This window comes from Mobula hypostoma, chromosome 19 (assembly GCF_963921235.1).
Source record: "Mobula hypostoma chromosome 19, sMobHyp1.1, whole genome shotgun sequence".
Lineage (NCBI taxonomy): Eukaryota > Metazoa > Chordata > Chondrichthyes > Myliobatiformes > Myliobatidae > Mobula > Mobula hypostoma.
Genome location: NC_086115.1, coordinates 21,537,644 through 21,556,498, shown reverse-complemented (window position 1 = coordinate 21,556,498; position 18,855 = coordinate 21,537,644). Strand labels below are relative to the sequence as shown.

The 18,855-nt window shown below is 40.8% G+C and overlaps 1 protein-coding gene across 9 annotated transcripts in view; it reads left to right on the top strand.

Annotated features, from left to right (window-relative positions):
• Positions 1 to 18,855, top strand: part of mypn (myopalladin) — a 288,573-nt gene that overhangs the window by 201,447 nt on the left and 68,271 nt on the right. The gene's annotated exons all lie outside the window — the stretch shown is intronic.

Here is an 18,855-nt window from a genome sequence, read left to right as displayed (position 1 = left end):
ATTCAATAAGAACATGATGATTTCTTCTCCTAATGACGCTTTCCTGCACTAATCTCATATCCATTGATTCCCTTAATACTTAAGATGAAAGTACAAATTTGAAGAAGTATGTCACTTAGTCCCTGAAGTCTGTGCTGTTTAATCTGACTGTAACTCCGCTACACATTCCAATCTACCCACGTTTATTTTTTACCCCATAGTTTAATAAGCATTTGTCTACTTCTGCCTTAAAATGTTCAAAAATTTTGCCTCCACTGAGCTTTGAGGAGACAATTCCAATGACTTACAGTATTTGTGAACACTCTTCTGCTAGGTTCTACCAGTAGTTGAAAAAAATGGCTGCCCAGTTCTGGTTAGGAAGATCAGCAGATGGTCAAATTCTCCACCCTCTGGAAAAAAAGTTTAAGTGGCCTCATCAGTTATCTTTTATATAGGAGGATTATATTCAAATATAATTTTAAAACCATCCAAAGTGATTACCAGATGAAGTTGAGGTGATAAGATAAAAATGAATTCCTGCTGAAGAAATAGACAATGTAATAAATCAATAATAAAGCATTGCATTGTAACCCAATTCTCTATGATCTTAGCTCTAGTCCTGCTGGTTACAACTCTGAGTAATCCAGGAATGCTGAATTAGCTTCTGTTCTCCTGATTAAAGATCATTACTTTGTAGCTTTGTTGGAATAATTTTGAATGAATATGAAAGCTGATTATAATGTTTGAAGTTATGAGTACTGTAACGTCAGTTGGTAGATGTTAGCTTTGCAAAGTTGAGTGAACTTTCTTTTGAATTGTTGTTTATGTGATTTGCAGTCTGTCAATTAGCTCCTCTCTGCCCTTTGACGATCAAGAGCATTTGTTCTTTTCATGCAGTTTCCTTTTGAAGCATTTAAAATTATATTGATGACATGTGGCTAAGGTAGTTCAGTGCCAATCTGAAACAGCGAGTTTGAAGCTGCCTTCAGTTATCTGGGCTTTGAATTCTTGAAAGGATCTATGGTTATTAACAGGGGAAGTTGTTTTGCACAATGCCTCTCTTGGCTTTTATTAGTGTTTTTTTCTGCCCTTTGGGACTGTTTTCAGTTGTGGCTTAAGTATTGAATGATGTTAGGTTGACTTGCAGACTTCTATTTCTCATCTATGATTTTCCATTTACAAATTAAGTTGTCACAACCATATTTGAAAATGAGTGTTTTCCTTGGGATAGTTCCACACTTTCTTATTGTGAAGGGCACCAAGCAGGATCACAGAACCAGATGGTGTCTAAATATTACGTTGTGAAATGTTTTGTTTTTGTTCACCTCAATTTTCCTTCCAGATCCTCTGAGCTTATGAAATGTGAATGGATACGTAATCTCACATTTGGGAATTTGGGTAATGTCCTACGTGGTCTTCACATGACTCAGGCACTTATATAAAAGCATGCTTCTGTCAGTCCCACGTGGCTTACTTCAGTGTTACTGAAAGAGAACAGATCAATCAGAAGCATGAGTTTATCATTTGACACTTGGCCTTTCACTATTAATAAAATTCCAGCTGATCTGTTAGAATCCGTCACTATTTTACAACCAGTCCTGATAATCTTTCACCCCTTGCTTATCAAGTATCTGCCTATCTCTGTCTTAAAAATATTCAAAGTCTGCTTCCACTGCCCTTTTTTGGAAATATGTTCCTAAAGCTCATAATGCCCTGAGAGAGAAAAAATAACATCTCATCTGTTTTAACTGGGTGACCAATAGCTCAAGAAACATGTCTCTATATCCATCCTATTAAGGCCCCTCAAGAGGTTTTATGTTTCAGTCAAGTTACATTTCACTCTTCTAAACTCCAGTGAATAAAACCTAGCCCGTCCAACCTTTCCTCCTAAGACAATCTACTCTCATCAACCTACTCAGAACTGCTTCTTATACATTAGCATCCTTCATTAATTAAGGAGACAAATACTGTACAAGTATTCCCTAAGCTGTCTCACAAATGTCCATATAACTGCAGCGTAACCTCCCTAGCTTTGTATTCAATTGCCCAGCAATAAACAATAATATTCTGCTAGCTTTCTTAAAAGCCAGCTGTGTCTGCATGCTAGACTTTTGCAAGTCATGTATTGGGTCCCCAAGATTCACTTGCATCTCAGTACTTTGTAGTATCTCACCATTTGGACAATATGTTTGTTTCTCTTTTTCTCATCAGACTGGGAGATGTCATATTTTTTCCAAATTATTTTCCATTTGCCACATCATATTTCATTAACTTAACTTATCTACATCCCTTTGAAACCTCAGAATGTCATCTGTACAACTTGCTTTCCTACTGATTTATATGTCATTGTCAAATTTAACAACCATACCTTTATTTTGTACCTTCATCCAAGTCATTCATATACTGTAAACTCTTAAAAGACCACAGGACTGTTCCTATCAATTAGAAAAGGCCCACTTATGCCCACTCTCTATTTCAAGTCAATCTAAACATCCACACAAGTAGCTTAATTTCTATGTCATTTAACTTGTGTCTACCCTTTATGCAACATTGTCAGATTTCTTAAGAGTCATAGAGAGCACTGCAGCACAGAAACAGGCCCATCTAGTCCATGCCAAACTGTTATTCTGCCCAGTCTCATTGACCTGCACTGAGATCAAAGCCCTCCATACCCCAATCCAAATTTCTCTTAAATTTTCAAATTCAGCCAGCATCCACCACTTCCACTGGCAGCTTATTCCACACTTTCACCACCGTCTGAGTGAACAAGTTCCCATGTATGGCATTTCCTGAAAAATACCAAACAATTGGGTCCCTATAACCTGCCATCTTAATCTAGAAACATAGAAAACATACAGCACAATACAGGCCCTTCAGCCCACAAAGCTGTGCCGAACATGTCCTTACCTTAGAACTACCTAGGCTTACCCATAGCCCTCTATTTTTCTATGTATCCATCCAGGAGTCTCTTAAAAGACCCTATCATTTCCACCTCCACCACTGCCGCCAGCAGCCCATTCCACGCACTCACCACTCTCTGCGTAAAAAAAACTTACCCCTGACATCCCCTCTGAACCTACTTCCAAGCACCTTAAAACTATGCCCTCTTGCGCTAGCCATTTCAGCCCTGGGAAAAAACCTCTGACTATCCACACGATCAATGTCCCTCATCATCTTATATACCTCTATCAGGTCACCGCTCATCCTCCATCGCTCCAAGGAGAAAAGGCTGCATTCAATCAACCTATTCTCATAAGGCATGCTCCCCAATCCAGGCAACATCCTTATAAATCTCCTCTGCACCCTTTCTGAGGTTTCCACGTCCTTCCTGTAGTGAGGCAACCAGAATTAAGCACAGTTCTCCAAGTGGGGTCTGACCAGATTCCTATATAGCTACAACATTACCTCTCAGCTCTTAAACTCAGACCCACAATTGATGAAGGCCAAAGCACCGAATGCTTTCTTAACCACAGAGTCAACCCCAAGATCCCTCTAATCCTCCACACTGTCAAGGGTCTTGCCATTAATGCTATATTCTGCCATTATATTTGACCTACCAAAATGAACCACCTCACACTCATCTGTGTTGAACTCCATCTGCCACTTCTCAGCCCAGTTTTGCATCCTATCAATGTCCCACTGTAACCTCTGACAGCCCTCCACACTATCCACAACACCCCCAACCTTTGTGTCATCAGCAAATTTACTAACCCATTCCTCTATTTCCTCATCCAGGACATTTATAAAAATTACAAAGAGTAAGGGTCCCAGAACAGATCCCTGAGGCACACCACTGGTCACCGATCTCCATTCAGAATATGACCCATCTACAGCCACTCTTTGCCTTCTGTGGGCAAGCCAGTTCTAGATCCACAAAGCAATGTTCCCTTGGATCCCATGCTTCCTTACTTTCTCAAGCCTTGCATGGGGTGCCTTATCAAATGCCTTGCTAAATTCTATAAGAAGCAATGCATATTTGTGTTTCTAGATAATGGAAACATGTCCTGGGGGACAGTTTATATACCATATCAGGTTACTTTCTTAATTGGGATTAACTTGATTGTTCTTGAGTTTGGGTCTGAAAGTATTTTTTCTGGAAATCTAAATGTAGAACAAATATAGGTACCCCTTTGTAGCGATGCATGTTACTTCAGAGAACTCCAAAAATTAGTCATATATGGTATCCCTTTCACAAAACTGTATGAACTTTGCCCGATTGCCTTGATGTTTCTGCTAGAGTTTCTTAAATAATAGTTTCTGACACTTTTATATGGCAATGGTTAAGCAATCTGGCCTTTAGTTTCCTGCTTTTTGTCTCTCTTAATCTCTGCCTTAAATACACCCAATGACCTGCCCTCCACAGTTCCCTATGGCAATGAATTCCACAGAATTCTTCTTTAAATAACATACTGAACTACCCTAAGGCACTCCCATGCTGCCCACACCACTCCTGTGACATTCTTGTGTTTACTTTCCCCTTTGCCTCCAAAATTATAATCCTCACATGATCACACCTTCTTCCAAAACTACAACTGATCCTCTCTGGCATGTATATGTTGCCTGACTCTTATGTCCATACTTCTTATCAATCCTTGACCTCTCCTGCCCGCACAATTTCCGGCATCTAGCATCTCCTACCAATCTGTTAGCTTTACTCACATTCTATTCCCTACCTACTGATCCTCAGTCCAAACTGCAATAGCACTCCTGCTAGGCTCAGTTAAGAGGAATACCTCCTTATTACATAATAGGCAATACAGATTTGTGCCACTTTATAGCAGAGCAGTCTCTTCATTCTCAGCTTCCTGTAGCCTACTCTCTCACGTTTGTCAAATCTGCATTTAACTCTTTAATCACTTATCTATACTTCGGAATAATTTATAGCAGACATTTGGCCTGATGGCACATCTTGGAATGTGAGAAGAAACCAGAACAGCCAGGGGAATTACATGCAGTATGTGTAATTTCTACAGCACCTGAGGTCAAGATCAACCCTGGGATTCCAGGGTTGTGTGGCAGCAGGACCAGCTGCTGTGCCATCATTCCAAGGCATGACGCTTAAATTTGTATCTGACATTACAGCAGTGAATCAGTACTGGACTGCAATATCAGTATTTATTTATGTGCTTTAATCTTGGCATGGGACTTTATGGCTTACAAGAGCGCACTGAGTTACATATGACACGTGATAGTTACTTGTAGTAAAATATCTCAGGGTGTAATAAATCTATGCAAGGAAAAAGTTGTCTTTAATTCTCCCCCCAATCATATGAAGCCAAGGTAGCACATTACAACTCACCATTATAATTCAAAGTTTGGAATTCAGTTCTGGTGCCACCTGTAACGAATTTGTACATTCTCCCCATGAACTGTGTGGGTTTCCTCCAGTTAGTAGGCTAATTGGTCATTGTAAATTGTCCTGTGATTAGACTTGTGTTAAAAATGTGGGTCACTGGGTGGTGCGGTTCGTTGGGCCGGAAGGGCCTTTTCTACACTACATATCTAAATAAATAAATACATATATACATACATACATAACATTCATCTTGTTTTTAAGATAATTGGCTCCTTTACACCACAATTGTTCCAGTGTACTTGTTGATAATGTGAGTTACCATCCTATTTTGATATTGTGCACTTAGTATTTACCTTGATCTACATTTTTTGGATGGATAGTTTACTTGAATGTCCTACACTCTTACATAAAGAAATTCTCCAATTGTATGCTACTTGATTTTCATCACAAAAAAAATTTGTAGAATAGCCAATTTCTTTATATATGGCATCCAAATTTATGTGAAGTAACTGAATATTACAAAGAATGGAAAATTGTGTGCTGGCAGATTCATGTTTATTAGTTTTAAAAGTTAAACCAATCAATGGCTTGTATTCTGATACAAATCCCATTCGCATTTTAAAGAAAACCCACTGGAGGCATTCTGGCAATTTAATAGGTTGGCAGTTTTAAAGCTATTTTCTCCATTGATTCATTCATTTACTGATCTTTAATATTTTCAAGGAACTTAACATGATCATAACTTTTAATGGAGACACAAGACACCACAGAAGCTGGAATCTGCAGCAATAAATCTGCTGGAGGAACTCAGTGGATTGAGTTACATCAGTGGCAGGAAGGGAATACCCCTCTTTGCTCCAGCAGCCTGTTACTAACACCACCTGTCTACTAACACAACCAGCTTGCCTCAGTACACCAATCACCTCTCTAACCCCTGTCTCACCACTCCACATCCCCACTTTATATTGGCCATCTTGCCTCTCCACTCTCAGTCCTGATGCAGGATTTTGACCCAAAATATCAACAACTTCTTTTGTCCCATAGATAGACTCATAGAGAAGTACAGCACAGAAACAGGCCCTTCAGTCCATCTAGTCCATGTTGAAACCATTTAAACTGCAAACTCCCAAAGACCTGCACCAGGACCATAACCCTCCATATCTCTACTATCCACGTATCTATCCAAACTGCTCTTAAACATTGAAATCAAGTTCACATGGACCACTTGTGCTGGCAGCTCATTACACACTCTCACACCCTTCTAAGTGAAGAAGTTTCCCTTCATGTTCCCCTTAAACTTCTCACCTTTCACCCTTAAGCCATGACCTGCTAGCATTTACACTATCTATACCCCTCATACTTTGTATACCTCTATCAAATCTCCTCTCAATCTTCTAAGTTCTAAAGAATGCAATCCTAACCTATTCAATCCTTCTTCCAAACCTTGTAAGTTGGTCAACCCTCTGATCTCCTCCAACAGATTGTTTATTGCTTACAACTTTTAATGTATTGTGCTTTTGGCTGCAAGGAAAACTGTTGAATCTTGCAACTTTTAATATCTCTGTTGAAAGCTATAACATCATAGAAAAACAGAACCTAGAACTTTGCCTCAAGTTAAAGTACAAAAGTACAGTAGTTTTTCTCTATTGAATGTTAAGAAAAACATGTGCTAAAAGCACTTAAGTAGTACATAAAAATCATGAATTATGAGTAGAATGTAATGAACAACTTCCTGCTCACATACTAGCAATGAAGTGATTCTGATTTTGAAAGTTCCTTGGTGTGCACATAACGGATGATTAACCTGGAACAACAACACTTATTAAGTCAAGAAGGTACAGCAGCATCTAAATTTTCTGAAAAGATTGAAGCGTGCAAGGCTCCCTGCCCCCATTCTAACAACTTTCTACAGGAGCACCATTAATAGTGTCCTGTCTGTCTGCATCATTGTGTGATGTGGAAGCTGCAGAGGCATTAAATCATGTTATCCTACAGAGGATAGTAAAAACTGTCGTAAAGATCATTGGGGTCTCCCTCCCCCCATTTGTGACATTTACTGGGTGCATACAAATGAAGAGCCCAAAGAATTGCTGCGGATCCCTACCGCCCATCCCACAATCTTTTTGACTCACTACCATCAAGAAGGAGATGCAAGAGCAGCAGGACTAGGACTGCCATACTGGGTATCTAATAGTTTCTTCCCTCGGGCTGTGAGACTAATGAATACCCTACTACCATTGAGGTCTTATCACTAGAACAGCTAACTGTTTACTGTTTATCTGTGCTGTGCATTACATGCATTTTGAATTATATTTTTTATTAACTTCTGTTTTAATGCACTATGTGTGATATATGTTTTGTGATTACACAATGGTCCAGAACAACATTTTTTCATTTGATTATATACATGTACAGTCAGATGAGAATAAACTTGCACTTGAAGAAGCCTTGGATGCCCTAACAAATAACTTGCCTTAAATACCTACAGGTATAATTCAAGAATACGCTGAAATACTCACCAAACGTTTGGATGAATACAGCTCTAAAAGCACTCAAGCTGATTGGCTTCTGATCTGTCTATGTAAACATTTACCTCTTCCATCACAAGTGCACTATGACAGCAGAGTGTACCATCTCCAGTATGGTTTGCAGCAATACCCTTGGTGGTCCCTTAATATCTTCCAAACCCTTAACCTAAAATCTAGAGCAATGAGGACATCAGGCACATGACAGCATCACTAACAGCAATAAAAACCAAAGATGCTGGAAATACAGCCAGTCAGCTGGCATTTATGGATTACAACTGGGAGAAGCTCAAAATAATTTTTTCAATAACGAAGAAGTATGACTGTTGGAGAGAACAAACAGAAAGGGTAGCGAACAAAAGAGACTGAACGATACAGGTAGTGGTGGTACTGACTGAGGGAGGATAGTAATACCTTGTTAATGAATAAATAAATTTAAAAATGAGAAAAAAATGGAAAGAGTACTAAACAGTGGGAAACAAATCACTACAAAAACTGGAAATCTAAAATAAAACCTGAAAGCATTGGAAATGCTTCGAATGTCAGGCAGCATCTGTGGAGTGAGACAAACAAAATTTGACCTTACAATTTGATTACCTTTAATAGAACTCTAACTCTTAACCCTTACATTCTCTATAAATAATCAGAGATTACCCAGGATCCAACAATGGATGCAAAGAATATTTGTCCAGCATTTGGAAGATTGAAACCATTTTACGCAGTTTCCTTCGCAAAATCTTTTCCCAGTATCTCACTATAATCCTTCATGAAGTGGATACCAATGTAGGCTTGGAACATAGATTGTTCTATGTAGCGAAACAAAAAGGCAGACATAGCTGGGACCCATGCGAGTGCCCATGTCAACACCTTTTGTTGGAAGGAAGCGGGAGGAGCCAAAGGAGAAATTATTGAGAATGAGGACGTTCCGCTAGATGGATGAGAGTGGTGGTGGTGGGGAACTAGTTGGGTCTGGTGTCCAGAAAGAAACAGAGAGCTTTGAGGCCTTTCTGGTGGGGGATGGACATGCATAGTGAAAATAAGATGGTGGGGTCCAGGGATATTGAAATCATTGAAAATATCCAGAGCATGTGAAGTGTCACGGATGTGGGTAGGCCTTTTTCAAAGAAAGGGGCTTCCCTTCCTCCACCATCAACACTGCCTTCAACCACATCTCTTCCATTTCACACATGTCTGCTCTTACCCCATCCTCCTGCCACTATACCAGGGATAGGGTTCCTCCTGTCCTCACCTACCACCCCACCAGCTCCACAGCCAGCACATAATTCTCTAGAACTTCCACCATCTCCAATGGGATCCCACCACCACGCACATCTTCCACTCCCCCCCCACCACTTTCTGTTTTCCACAAGGATCAATCCCTACACGACTCGCTTGTCCATTTGTCCCTCCCCACTGATCTCCCTCCTGGCACTTAACCTTGCAAGCAGAACAAGTTCTATACTTGCCTCTGCAGCTTCTCCCTCACTACCATTCAGGGTCCCAAACAGTCCTTCCAGGTGAGGTGGTACTTTAACTGTGAGTCTGTTGGGGTCATATACTGATACTGGTGATCCCGGTGTGGCCTCCTGTGTATCAGTGAGACCTGACGTAGATTGGGAGACCACTTTACCAAGCACCTATGCTCCTTCCACCAGAAGAAGCGGGATCTCCCAGCGGCTACCCATTTTAATTCCACTTCCCATTTCCATTCTGATATGTCAATCTATGACCTCCTCTACTATCGAGATGAAGCCACATTCAGGTTAGATGAACAACATCTTATATTCCATCTGGGTAGCCTCCAACCTGATGGCATGAACATCGATTTCTCGAATTTCCAGTAATGAACTGCTTCTCCTTCACCATTCCCCAACCCCTTTTCCCTCTCTACCCTTACCTCCTTGCCTGCCCGTCACCTCCCTTTGGTGCTCCTCCCCCTTCTTCTTTCTTCCATGGCCTTCTGTACTCTCCTACTAGACTCCCCCTCCTGTACCTCTTTCACCAATCAACTTCCCAGCTCTTTACTTCACCCCTCCCCCTCCCGGTTTCAGCTATCACCTTGTGTTTCTCTCTCTCCTCTCCTCATTTGTTAATTCTACTCCACATCTTTTTTTTCTCCAGTCCTGCTGAAGGGTCTTAGCCTGAAACGTCGATTGTAATTTTTTCCAATAGATGCTGCCTGGCCTGCCGAGTTCCACCAGCATTTTGTGTGTATTACATTTGACTATGATTTGAGTTTTAGATCACCTATCCATACCATTACTTAGAAAGTTCATTTCCTTCCCTGCGTCATACCCAAATACAGTACCACACCTGCTTCTGTGAATCATATTTTTACAATGCCATTTATTCTTTCAAATATAGATCATTTTCAGTGAATAGCCCGTGGATTTTAGATTAATTGTAAGTAATTAGTGTTTTGTGTTTGTAACTTTATTGCACTATTTCCTTTATTTTTTGTGTTACTCATTTGTTAATTCCTTCCAACTAGTTTTCTTCATCTACTCTACCTAGTTGACCTTGTTAACTTAAAACCTTCTAAATTTCAGGAAGTATGAATCTAGTTTCTGTAATGTGTCTTTATATTTTAACCCATGGTATCATTTTACTAAATCTAAACTAAACTAATCCTTCCCAAGATATAGAAACTGGAAGTACTGGAAGTATTTTTGGCTGACTCCAACCAGGACGTTTATGAAACTGCAATATTATTTGACCCCCTTGTAGAATACTTAATTCTTTTAGACATAAAGTGCATACCAAATACTTAGGCAGGTGTTGGAAGGTATTAGGGATTCAAGGATTCATGTGATTTTATTACTAGGGGAACACACATAAAAATTGCTGGTGAACGCAGCAGGCCAGGCAGCTTCTATAGGAAGAGGTATAGTCGACGTTTCGGGCCAAGACCCTTCGTCAGGACTAACTGAAAGAGGAGATATTAAGAGATAGTAACACCTTATATTCCGATTGGGTAGCCTCCAACCTGATGACTGCTCTAACTTCCGTTGATGCCCCTCCTCCCCTTCGTACCCCATCCGTTATTTATTTATATAACCATATAACAATTACAGCACAGAAACAGGCCATCTCGGCCCTTAATAGTCCGTGCCGAACTCTTACCCTATCCTATTCCCACCGACCTGCACTCAGCCCATAACCCTCCATTCCTTTCCTGTCCATATGTCTATCCAATTTAACTTTGAACGACAACGTAGAACCTGCCTTAACCACTTCTGCTGGAAGCTCATTCCACACAGCTACCATTCTCTGAGTAAAGAAGTTCCCACTCATGTTACTCCTAAACTTTTGTCCTCTAATTCTCAACCTATGCCCTCTTGTTTGAATCTTCCCCACTCTCAATGGAAAAAGTCTAAACGCGTCACTTCTATCAATCCCCCTCATAACTTTAAACATCTCTATCAAGTCTCCCCTCAACCTTCTATGCTCCAAAGATTAAAGACCTAACTTGTTCAACCTTTCTCTGTAACTTAGGAGATGAAACCCAGGCAACAGTTTAGTAAACCTCCTCTGTACTCTCTCAATTTTATTGACATCCTTCCTATAATTCGGTGACCAGAACTGTACACAATACTCCAGATTTGACTTCACCAATGTCTTATACAAATTCAACATTACATCCCAACTCCTATAGTCAATGCTCTGATTAATAAAGGCCAGCAAACCAAAAGCTTTCTTCACCACCCTATCCACATGAGATTCCATCTTCAGTGAACTATGCACCATTATTCCTAGATCCCTCTGTTCTAAAGCATTCTTTAATGCCCTACCATTTACCATGTATGTCCTATTTTGATTAGTTCTACCAAAATGTAGCACCTCACATTTTTCAGCATTAAACTCCATCTGCCATCTTTCAGTCCACTCTTCTAACTGTCCTAAATCTCTCTGCAAGTTTTGAAAACTTACCTCATCATGCACAACACCATCTATCTTAGTATCATCTGCATACTTACTAATCCAATTTACCACCCCATCATCCAGATCATTAATATATATTACAAACAACATTGGACCCAGTACAAATCCTTGAGGCACACCGCTACACACCGTCCTCCAATCTGACACACAGTTATCCACCACTACTCTCTGGCGTCTCTAGTCACTACTGAATCCATTTTACTACTTCCATATTAATGCCTAACGACTGAACCTTCCTAACTAACCTTCCGTGTAGAACCTTGTCAAAGGCCTTACTGAAGTCCATATAGACGACATCCACCATTTTACCCTCGTCAACTTTCTTAGTAATCTCATCAAAAAATTTATTTATTATTATTATTAATTTTTTTTCTCTCTCTCCTTTTTCTCCCTCTGTCCCTCTTACTATACTCCTTGCCCATTCTCTGGGCTTTCCCCCTCCTCCTTTCTTTCTCCCTAGGCCTCCCATCCCATGATCCTCTCATATTTCTTTTGCCAATCAACTTTCCAGCTCTTGGCTCCATCTCTCCCCCTCCTGTCTTCTCCTATCATTTTGGATCTCCCCCTCCCCCTCCCACTTTCAAATCTCTTACTATCTCTTCTTTCAGTTAGTCTTGACGAAGGGTCTCAGCCCAAAACGTCGACTGTACCTCTTCCTATAGATGCTGCCTGGCCTGCTGCATTCACCAGCAATTGTTATGTGTGTTGCTTGAAATTCCAGCGTCTGCAGATTTCCTCATGTTTGCCTTAGTAATAAGGGGATGCATTCTTTTAGCTGCTGTTTTCACTGTTGAATCTCAAATTTCAGTTGAAATGTCACAGAGCAGGTCTTGAAGCAACTGTCTTTCGTGTAGGATTTGGGAAGATCTGGAGGGAAACAAAAAGCAGTTATTGGAGTGTGATTGTGAAATAAAAGTTATCTAATAATATGCTTATTTTATAACTTCATTAGATAATGTTGGTGTAATGTCAGTTTTCATTGTTGATCTGATGCAGTTAGTGTTGAGGAAAACATGTAAGAGGTGCAGGACTTCAATCATGCAGGTACATTGGGAAATCAGTGATTATTATCTTGGAGGAGAGTTTGAGTGTGGATTGGATTTATTTAAAATAGTAAAGGATGCAGATACAGTAGATAGAAAAAAATCATTCACATTGGCTAAAGTGTGAAGAGCTGCAGCCATCCATATTCAGCCACCCATGTTCAACCATGAACTCCACTGTTGTCTGTCTGGAGTTTGCACATATTCCCTCTAACTATGTGGATTTCCTGCAGGTACTCTCATTTCCTGCCACATCTCAAAGATAAGTAGGGATAAATAGGTGATATTGATCTCAAGGTTCTTCGGAAGTCAAGAATGATACTTAATGCTTGTTGGATACGGCCATTTGATACAAGATCAAAGGGTGAGCAAAGAAAAAAAAGACGGACAAAAGGGAGTCATGGTCATCTTAGACTTGAGATAAAAGCACATTCCATTGATAACAATCAACCGATAAAATAGCTACATTCAAGTGGCTTGACACCTGCTGCAGAAAAATGAGAAGCTTCTGGAAAATACAGAATCAGCCATACTACAGTTATTAGAAAATTTACTGAACAATTATACATATATAGGTGATTATATAAAAATTATAAGCAAGCATAAGAAAGTTCAACCACAAGGAAAATACAAAAAAAAACTCAACTCTACATCCTAATCAAAGGTTGATAGGTTAATGGCACTCTGTAATTATCCCTTGGTATGTACATGAGTAATAGGATTTTGGGGAGTTGATGTGAAAGTGGGAAATTAAATAGGGTTAGTATAGATTTATAAATGGTGTTTGCTAGTCAGCACATGGTTGTTAGGCCAATGTGCATGTTTCCAAACTGTATGTCTGTTAACAAACTGGAGGGTGTAAGATGAAAGTGAGGGACAAAACAACCAAAAGCTTCATGAAGATAAATTTAAGGATCTATAATTTAATCCCTGGATAGTAAGGACAAATTCAAATGTAGCATTTACAGAAAGCTAAATAATTATCTGAATGGAAATAATTTGGCTTTGGGGAGAAGGTACGGAATGAAACTAGTGGGATTCTGCTTACATAGAGAGGAATGGATTTGATGGACCAAAAGGTCTCCTTTCACAATGTAACCATTCTGGGATTGTTGGATTTGAATTTAACATCTTCAGTTGGTGAACTGGGATCTTTGCTCTTCCTCTGTCCCTCTGTCATACTTCAAGTAACAATAGTGCTATTGTGTGGCCTTAACTGCACTGGGGGGATGGTGGTATTCTATTCTGGGTCATATTTACTGAGCTTGTGAGTGGCAGACACCTGGATTCAGTTAAGGGTGATATCAATAATGCTCTATCAGATTGCAGTAGCAGTTGCAAGACACGCATGGTCTCATCCAGAGTATAATAGCAAGGAGCTCCCTATGTGTGCTAAACAGGTTATACGTATATACATTTGATCCTCACTTTTGATTTCCCTATTGAAGGAAGCTTGGAATGCACTTCCTGCATTGTGTCTGAAATCATGGATGCTTCCAGAGATCCAGACAACCACAGGTGAAAGAAGTAGCTCCAGTTACAGCAGCTTGACCTTATCAATTTGAAGCTGAATCAGTGACTAGAGTCACTATGCTACATTGGCATGTCCATGAACTTGATTGATAACATACTTAGAGGGGTTGACTCACCTGTTCTTAAGTGTGAAGAGAGGGGACATGGACAATAGGAACTACTATTGATTAACACATATGGCTAGAGAAATTGGTAAGCTTGAAAACTGATACATGCCCTAGATTTGTAGTCTACTTTCAAAGGTTTTGAAGGGAGTGGCCTTAGAGTAGATACTCTGGTTGTCACCTTCCAGAGTTGTATAGATTCTCTTTCTGTGAGGTGGAGAGTAGCAAATGAAATGCCAGTACTTCCCAGGTGGAAAAATGTTAGAATCTGTAAAGAAAAGAGTAATTTGATTGAGCGCAGTTCACACAGATTTCTGAAAAGTAAATGATATTGAATTAATCTGCTGGAATTCCTTGAAGACCTGATAGGGCATTGAATACAAGAGTTGGCAACATCAGGTTACAGCTGTACAAGGCATTGGTAAGATCGTACTTGTGTGAGTATTGTATGCAGTTCTGGTTGCCATGCAATAGAAGGATGTGATTAGGCTTGAAAGTATACAGAAAAGATTCATAAGGATGTTGTGGAGACTTGAAGGTTCATATTGTAAGAAAAGATTTGATAGGCTTGGACTGTAAATCCTGGAGTGAAGAGGCTAAAGTGTGGCCTTAGAGATTTATGAAATCTTGAGGAGCGTAGATCAGGTGGATGGTTACCTTTTTCATTTGAGGGCATGGCTTTAAGGTGAGAGGGGAAAGATTTACAGGGGAGGGGACATGGATGCATTTGTTTCAACATAGAGTGTGGTAGATATATGGAACAAGCTGCTGTAGAGCTAGGTACAATTGCATTATTTGAAACCTTTCGAATGGTGAAAGGCCTTGATAGGGTAGATGTGGAGAGGATGTTTCCTATGGTAGGAGAGTCTAAGACCAGAGGACACAGCCTCAGAAGAGGGGCATCCTTTTAGAATTGAGATGAAGAAGAATTCCTTTAGCCAGAGAGTGGTGAATCTATGGAATTCTTTTCTACAAGCAGCCATGGAGGCCAAGTCTTTATGTATATTTAAGGCAGCGTATGATAGCTTCTTGATGGGTCAGGGCATGAAGTGATATGGGGAGAAGGCAGGAAACTGGGGCTGAGAGGAAGATTGGATCAGCTGTCATGAAATGACAGAGTAAATGGCCTAATTCTGCTCCTATATCTTATGGTCTTACTTAAAAGATATACGGATAAGTGCATGGATAGGGAATATTGAGAATAATGTGAGCTAATCTAGGTAAATGAGAGTAGCTCAGATGCGCACTTTGGTCAGCATGGATGAGTTTTTTTTAAAGGACCTGTTTCCTTGGTGAATGCCACTCTGACTCTAGAATAGATACAAGATGTTCACTGGATGTAGTGTATTTGGAATTTCAGAAGGCTTTCAGTAAAGTGAAGTTGAGGGTAATATACCAAAGTGGTTGGAGAAATTGTTATTAAACAGATAGAAAGATTCTTTTAAGGTTAGTAGACAGGCTGACAGGGTGGTGCAATGGTTGACACTCCAGTACTCAGATTTGATTCTGACCTTAGCTGCGGAATGTCTGGAACTTTAGCATTCTGTGACTGTGTAGGTTTTTCCTAGTGCTATGATTTCTTCCCATGTGCCAAAGAAATGCTGGTTGACAGATTAAGTATGTGGCAGAAAAATCAATGGGAAGGATTGATGGAACTGAAGTGTGAGGAAAATATGCAATTAGTATATCAGGGTGTTTGATGGTTGGTATGTGGCACTTATTTTCATGCAGGATAGCAGACTAATGGGTGATTGGTCAACATGGAATCATTGGGCTGAAGAGCCTGTATCTGTGCTGAATTGTTCAACTTGCAGTGACTGGTGTTTTGAGCCCACCTACTTCAACAGTTAGGCTAAGTAATTGAAAAGTTGTATTCATGAGTTTATTTATGGGATGATGAGTATGGACAGGGATGTAAAGAGGCTTAGGTAAATTGGAGAGGAAGGTAAATTGAGTGAGTGGAGTATATGGAACACAATGTTATATGGAATAACAGTATGATGTTATTCACTGTGGTGAACATAACTGGGAAGCAGAGTTCAGGTAAATAGTGAAAGATTGGATTGTACTCTTGTGACCCGAGTACAAATCAATTAAGGCCAGATTGCAGGTGCAGCAACTGATTAGGAAAGCCACTGAGATGGTATTCTTTATATCAAGGGGATTTGATTATAGAAGTAAGGAAGTCTTACTGTAGCTGTATAGGACCGCGATAAGATTGCTCCTAGAATATTGTGCAGAGTTGTGGTCTCTTAGTTAAGCAAGGAATTATTTACAATAGAGGGAGTGAAGTGAAAATAAACTAAACAGATTCTGAGGATGGCAGGAGAAATTCAGAAGACTGAGATTGTATTCATTTGAGCTTAGAAGGATGAGTGGTGACCCCATTAAAACATACAAAATTATTAAAGTAAATCAACTTTATTATTATTAAAGAGGAATGATTGCGCAGGCGCGTAGACGCCAGCGAGTTAGACTGGCGAGAAGAGTTTAAAAGGAGATCATTTTTTCTCCGGCAGTTTGATGGAGGAACGACTGCGCAGGCGCATCGATGTCAGTGAGTTAGACCAGCGGGAAGAGGTTAAAAAGAAGACAGCTTTATAGAGCAAGCTACAGAGTAGAGGGAGTCAGAGTAGGAGGGCTTTGGCTCAATGGGCTTCAGTGATAGTGGGTCGAGGCAAGGTAAGTTACTTGTGAAGAATAGGAATAGGAAATATGTCTATGAGGCCAATGTTCTGTACTGGGTGTCAGATGTGGTATGTCCGGGAGATTCCCAGCCTCCCGGGCGGCCACATCTGCGCCAGGTGCGTCGAGCTGCAGCTCCTTAGGGACCGGGTTAGGGAACTGGAGATGCAGCTCAATGACCTTCATCTGGTCAGGGAGAGTGAGGAGGTGATAGAGAGGAGCTATAGGCAAGCAGTCACACTGGGGCCTCAGGAGACAGATAAGTGGGTAACAGGAGAGGGAAGGGCAAGAGTCAGATACTAGAGAGTACCCCAGTAGCTGTCCCCCTTAACAATAAGTACTCCTGTTTGGGTACTGTTTTGGGGAAGCAACAGTGGCAGCACCTCTGGCACAGAGTCTGGCCCTGTAGCTCAGAAGGGAAAGAAAGAGGATGGCAGCAGTGATAGGTAACTCTACAGTTAGGGGGTCAGACGGGTGAGTCTGTGGATACAGGAAAGTAACAGGGATGGTAGTTTGCCTTGCAGGTGCCAGGGTCTGGGATGTTTCTGATTGCGTCCACGATATCCTGAAGTGGAAAGGTGAACAGCCAGAGGTCATGGTACATATTGGTACCAACGACGTAGGTAGAAAAAGGGAGGAGGTCTTGAAAACTGACTACAGGGAGTTAGGAAGTAAGTTGAGAAGCAGGACCTCAAAGGAAGTAATCACAGGATTACTGCCTGTGTCACGCGACAGTGAGTATAGGAATAGAGTGAGGTGGAGGATAAATGCGTGGCTGAGGGATTGGAGCGGGGGCAAGTTTTCAGATTTCTGGATCATTGGGACCTCTTTTAGGGCAGGCATGACTTGTACAAAAAAGACAGTTTGCATTTGAATCCGAGGGGGGCCAAATATCCTGGCAAGGAGGTTTACTAATGCTATTAGGGAGAGTTTAAACTAGAATCGCTGGGGGATGGGAACTGAAATGAAGAGACAGAGGAACGAGCGGTTGGCTCACAGATCGAGAAAGCTTGTAGACAGTGTGAGAGGGAAGATAGGCAGGTGATAGAGAAGGGATATGCTCAGACTGATGGTTTGAGATGTGTCTATTTTAATGCAAGGAGTATCATGAACCAAGTGGATGAGCTGAGAGCGTGAATCAATACTTGGAGCTATGATATTGTGGCCATTACAGAGACTTCGATGGTGCAGGGGCAGGAATGGCTACTTATACTGCCAGGCTTCAGATGTTTCGGAGAGGACAGGGAAGGAGGCAAAAGAGGTGGGGATGTGGCACTGCTGATCAAAAATAGTGTCACGGCTGCAAAAAAGGAGGAAGTCATGGGGGGGATTGCCTACTGAATTTCTGTGGGTGGAAGTTAGGCAAAGGAAGGGGTCAATAGCTCTACTGGGTGCTTTTATAAACCACCCAATAGTAACAGGGACATTGAGGAACAGATAGGGAGACAGATTCTGAAAAGATGCAATAATAACAGGGTTGTTCTGGTGCGAGACTTTAATTTCCCCGATATTGATTGATATCTCCCTAGAATGAAGGGTTTAGATGGGGTGGAGTTTGTTACGTGTGTTTAAGAAGGTTTCCTGAAACAGTATGAAGATAAGCCTACAAGAGGAAAGGCTGTACTTGATCTGGTATTGGGAAGTGAACCTGGTCAGGTGTCAGGTCTCTCAGTGGGAGAGCATTTTGGAGATGGTGATCACAATTCTATCTCCTTTACTATAGCATTGGATATGGATAGGAATAGACA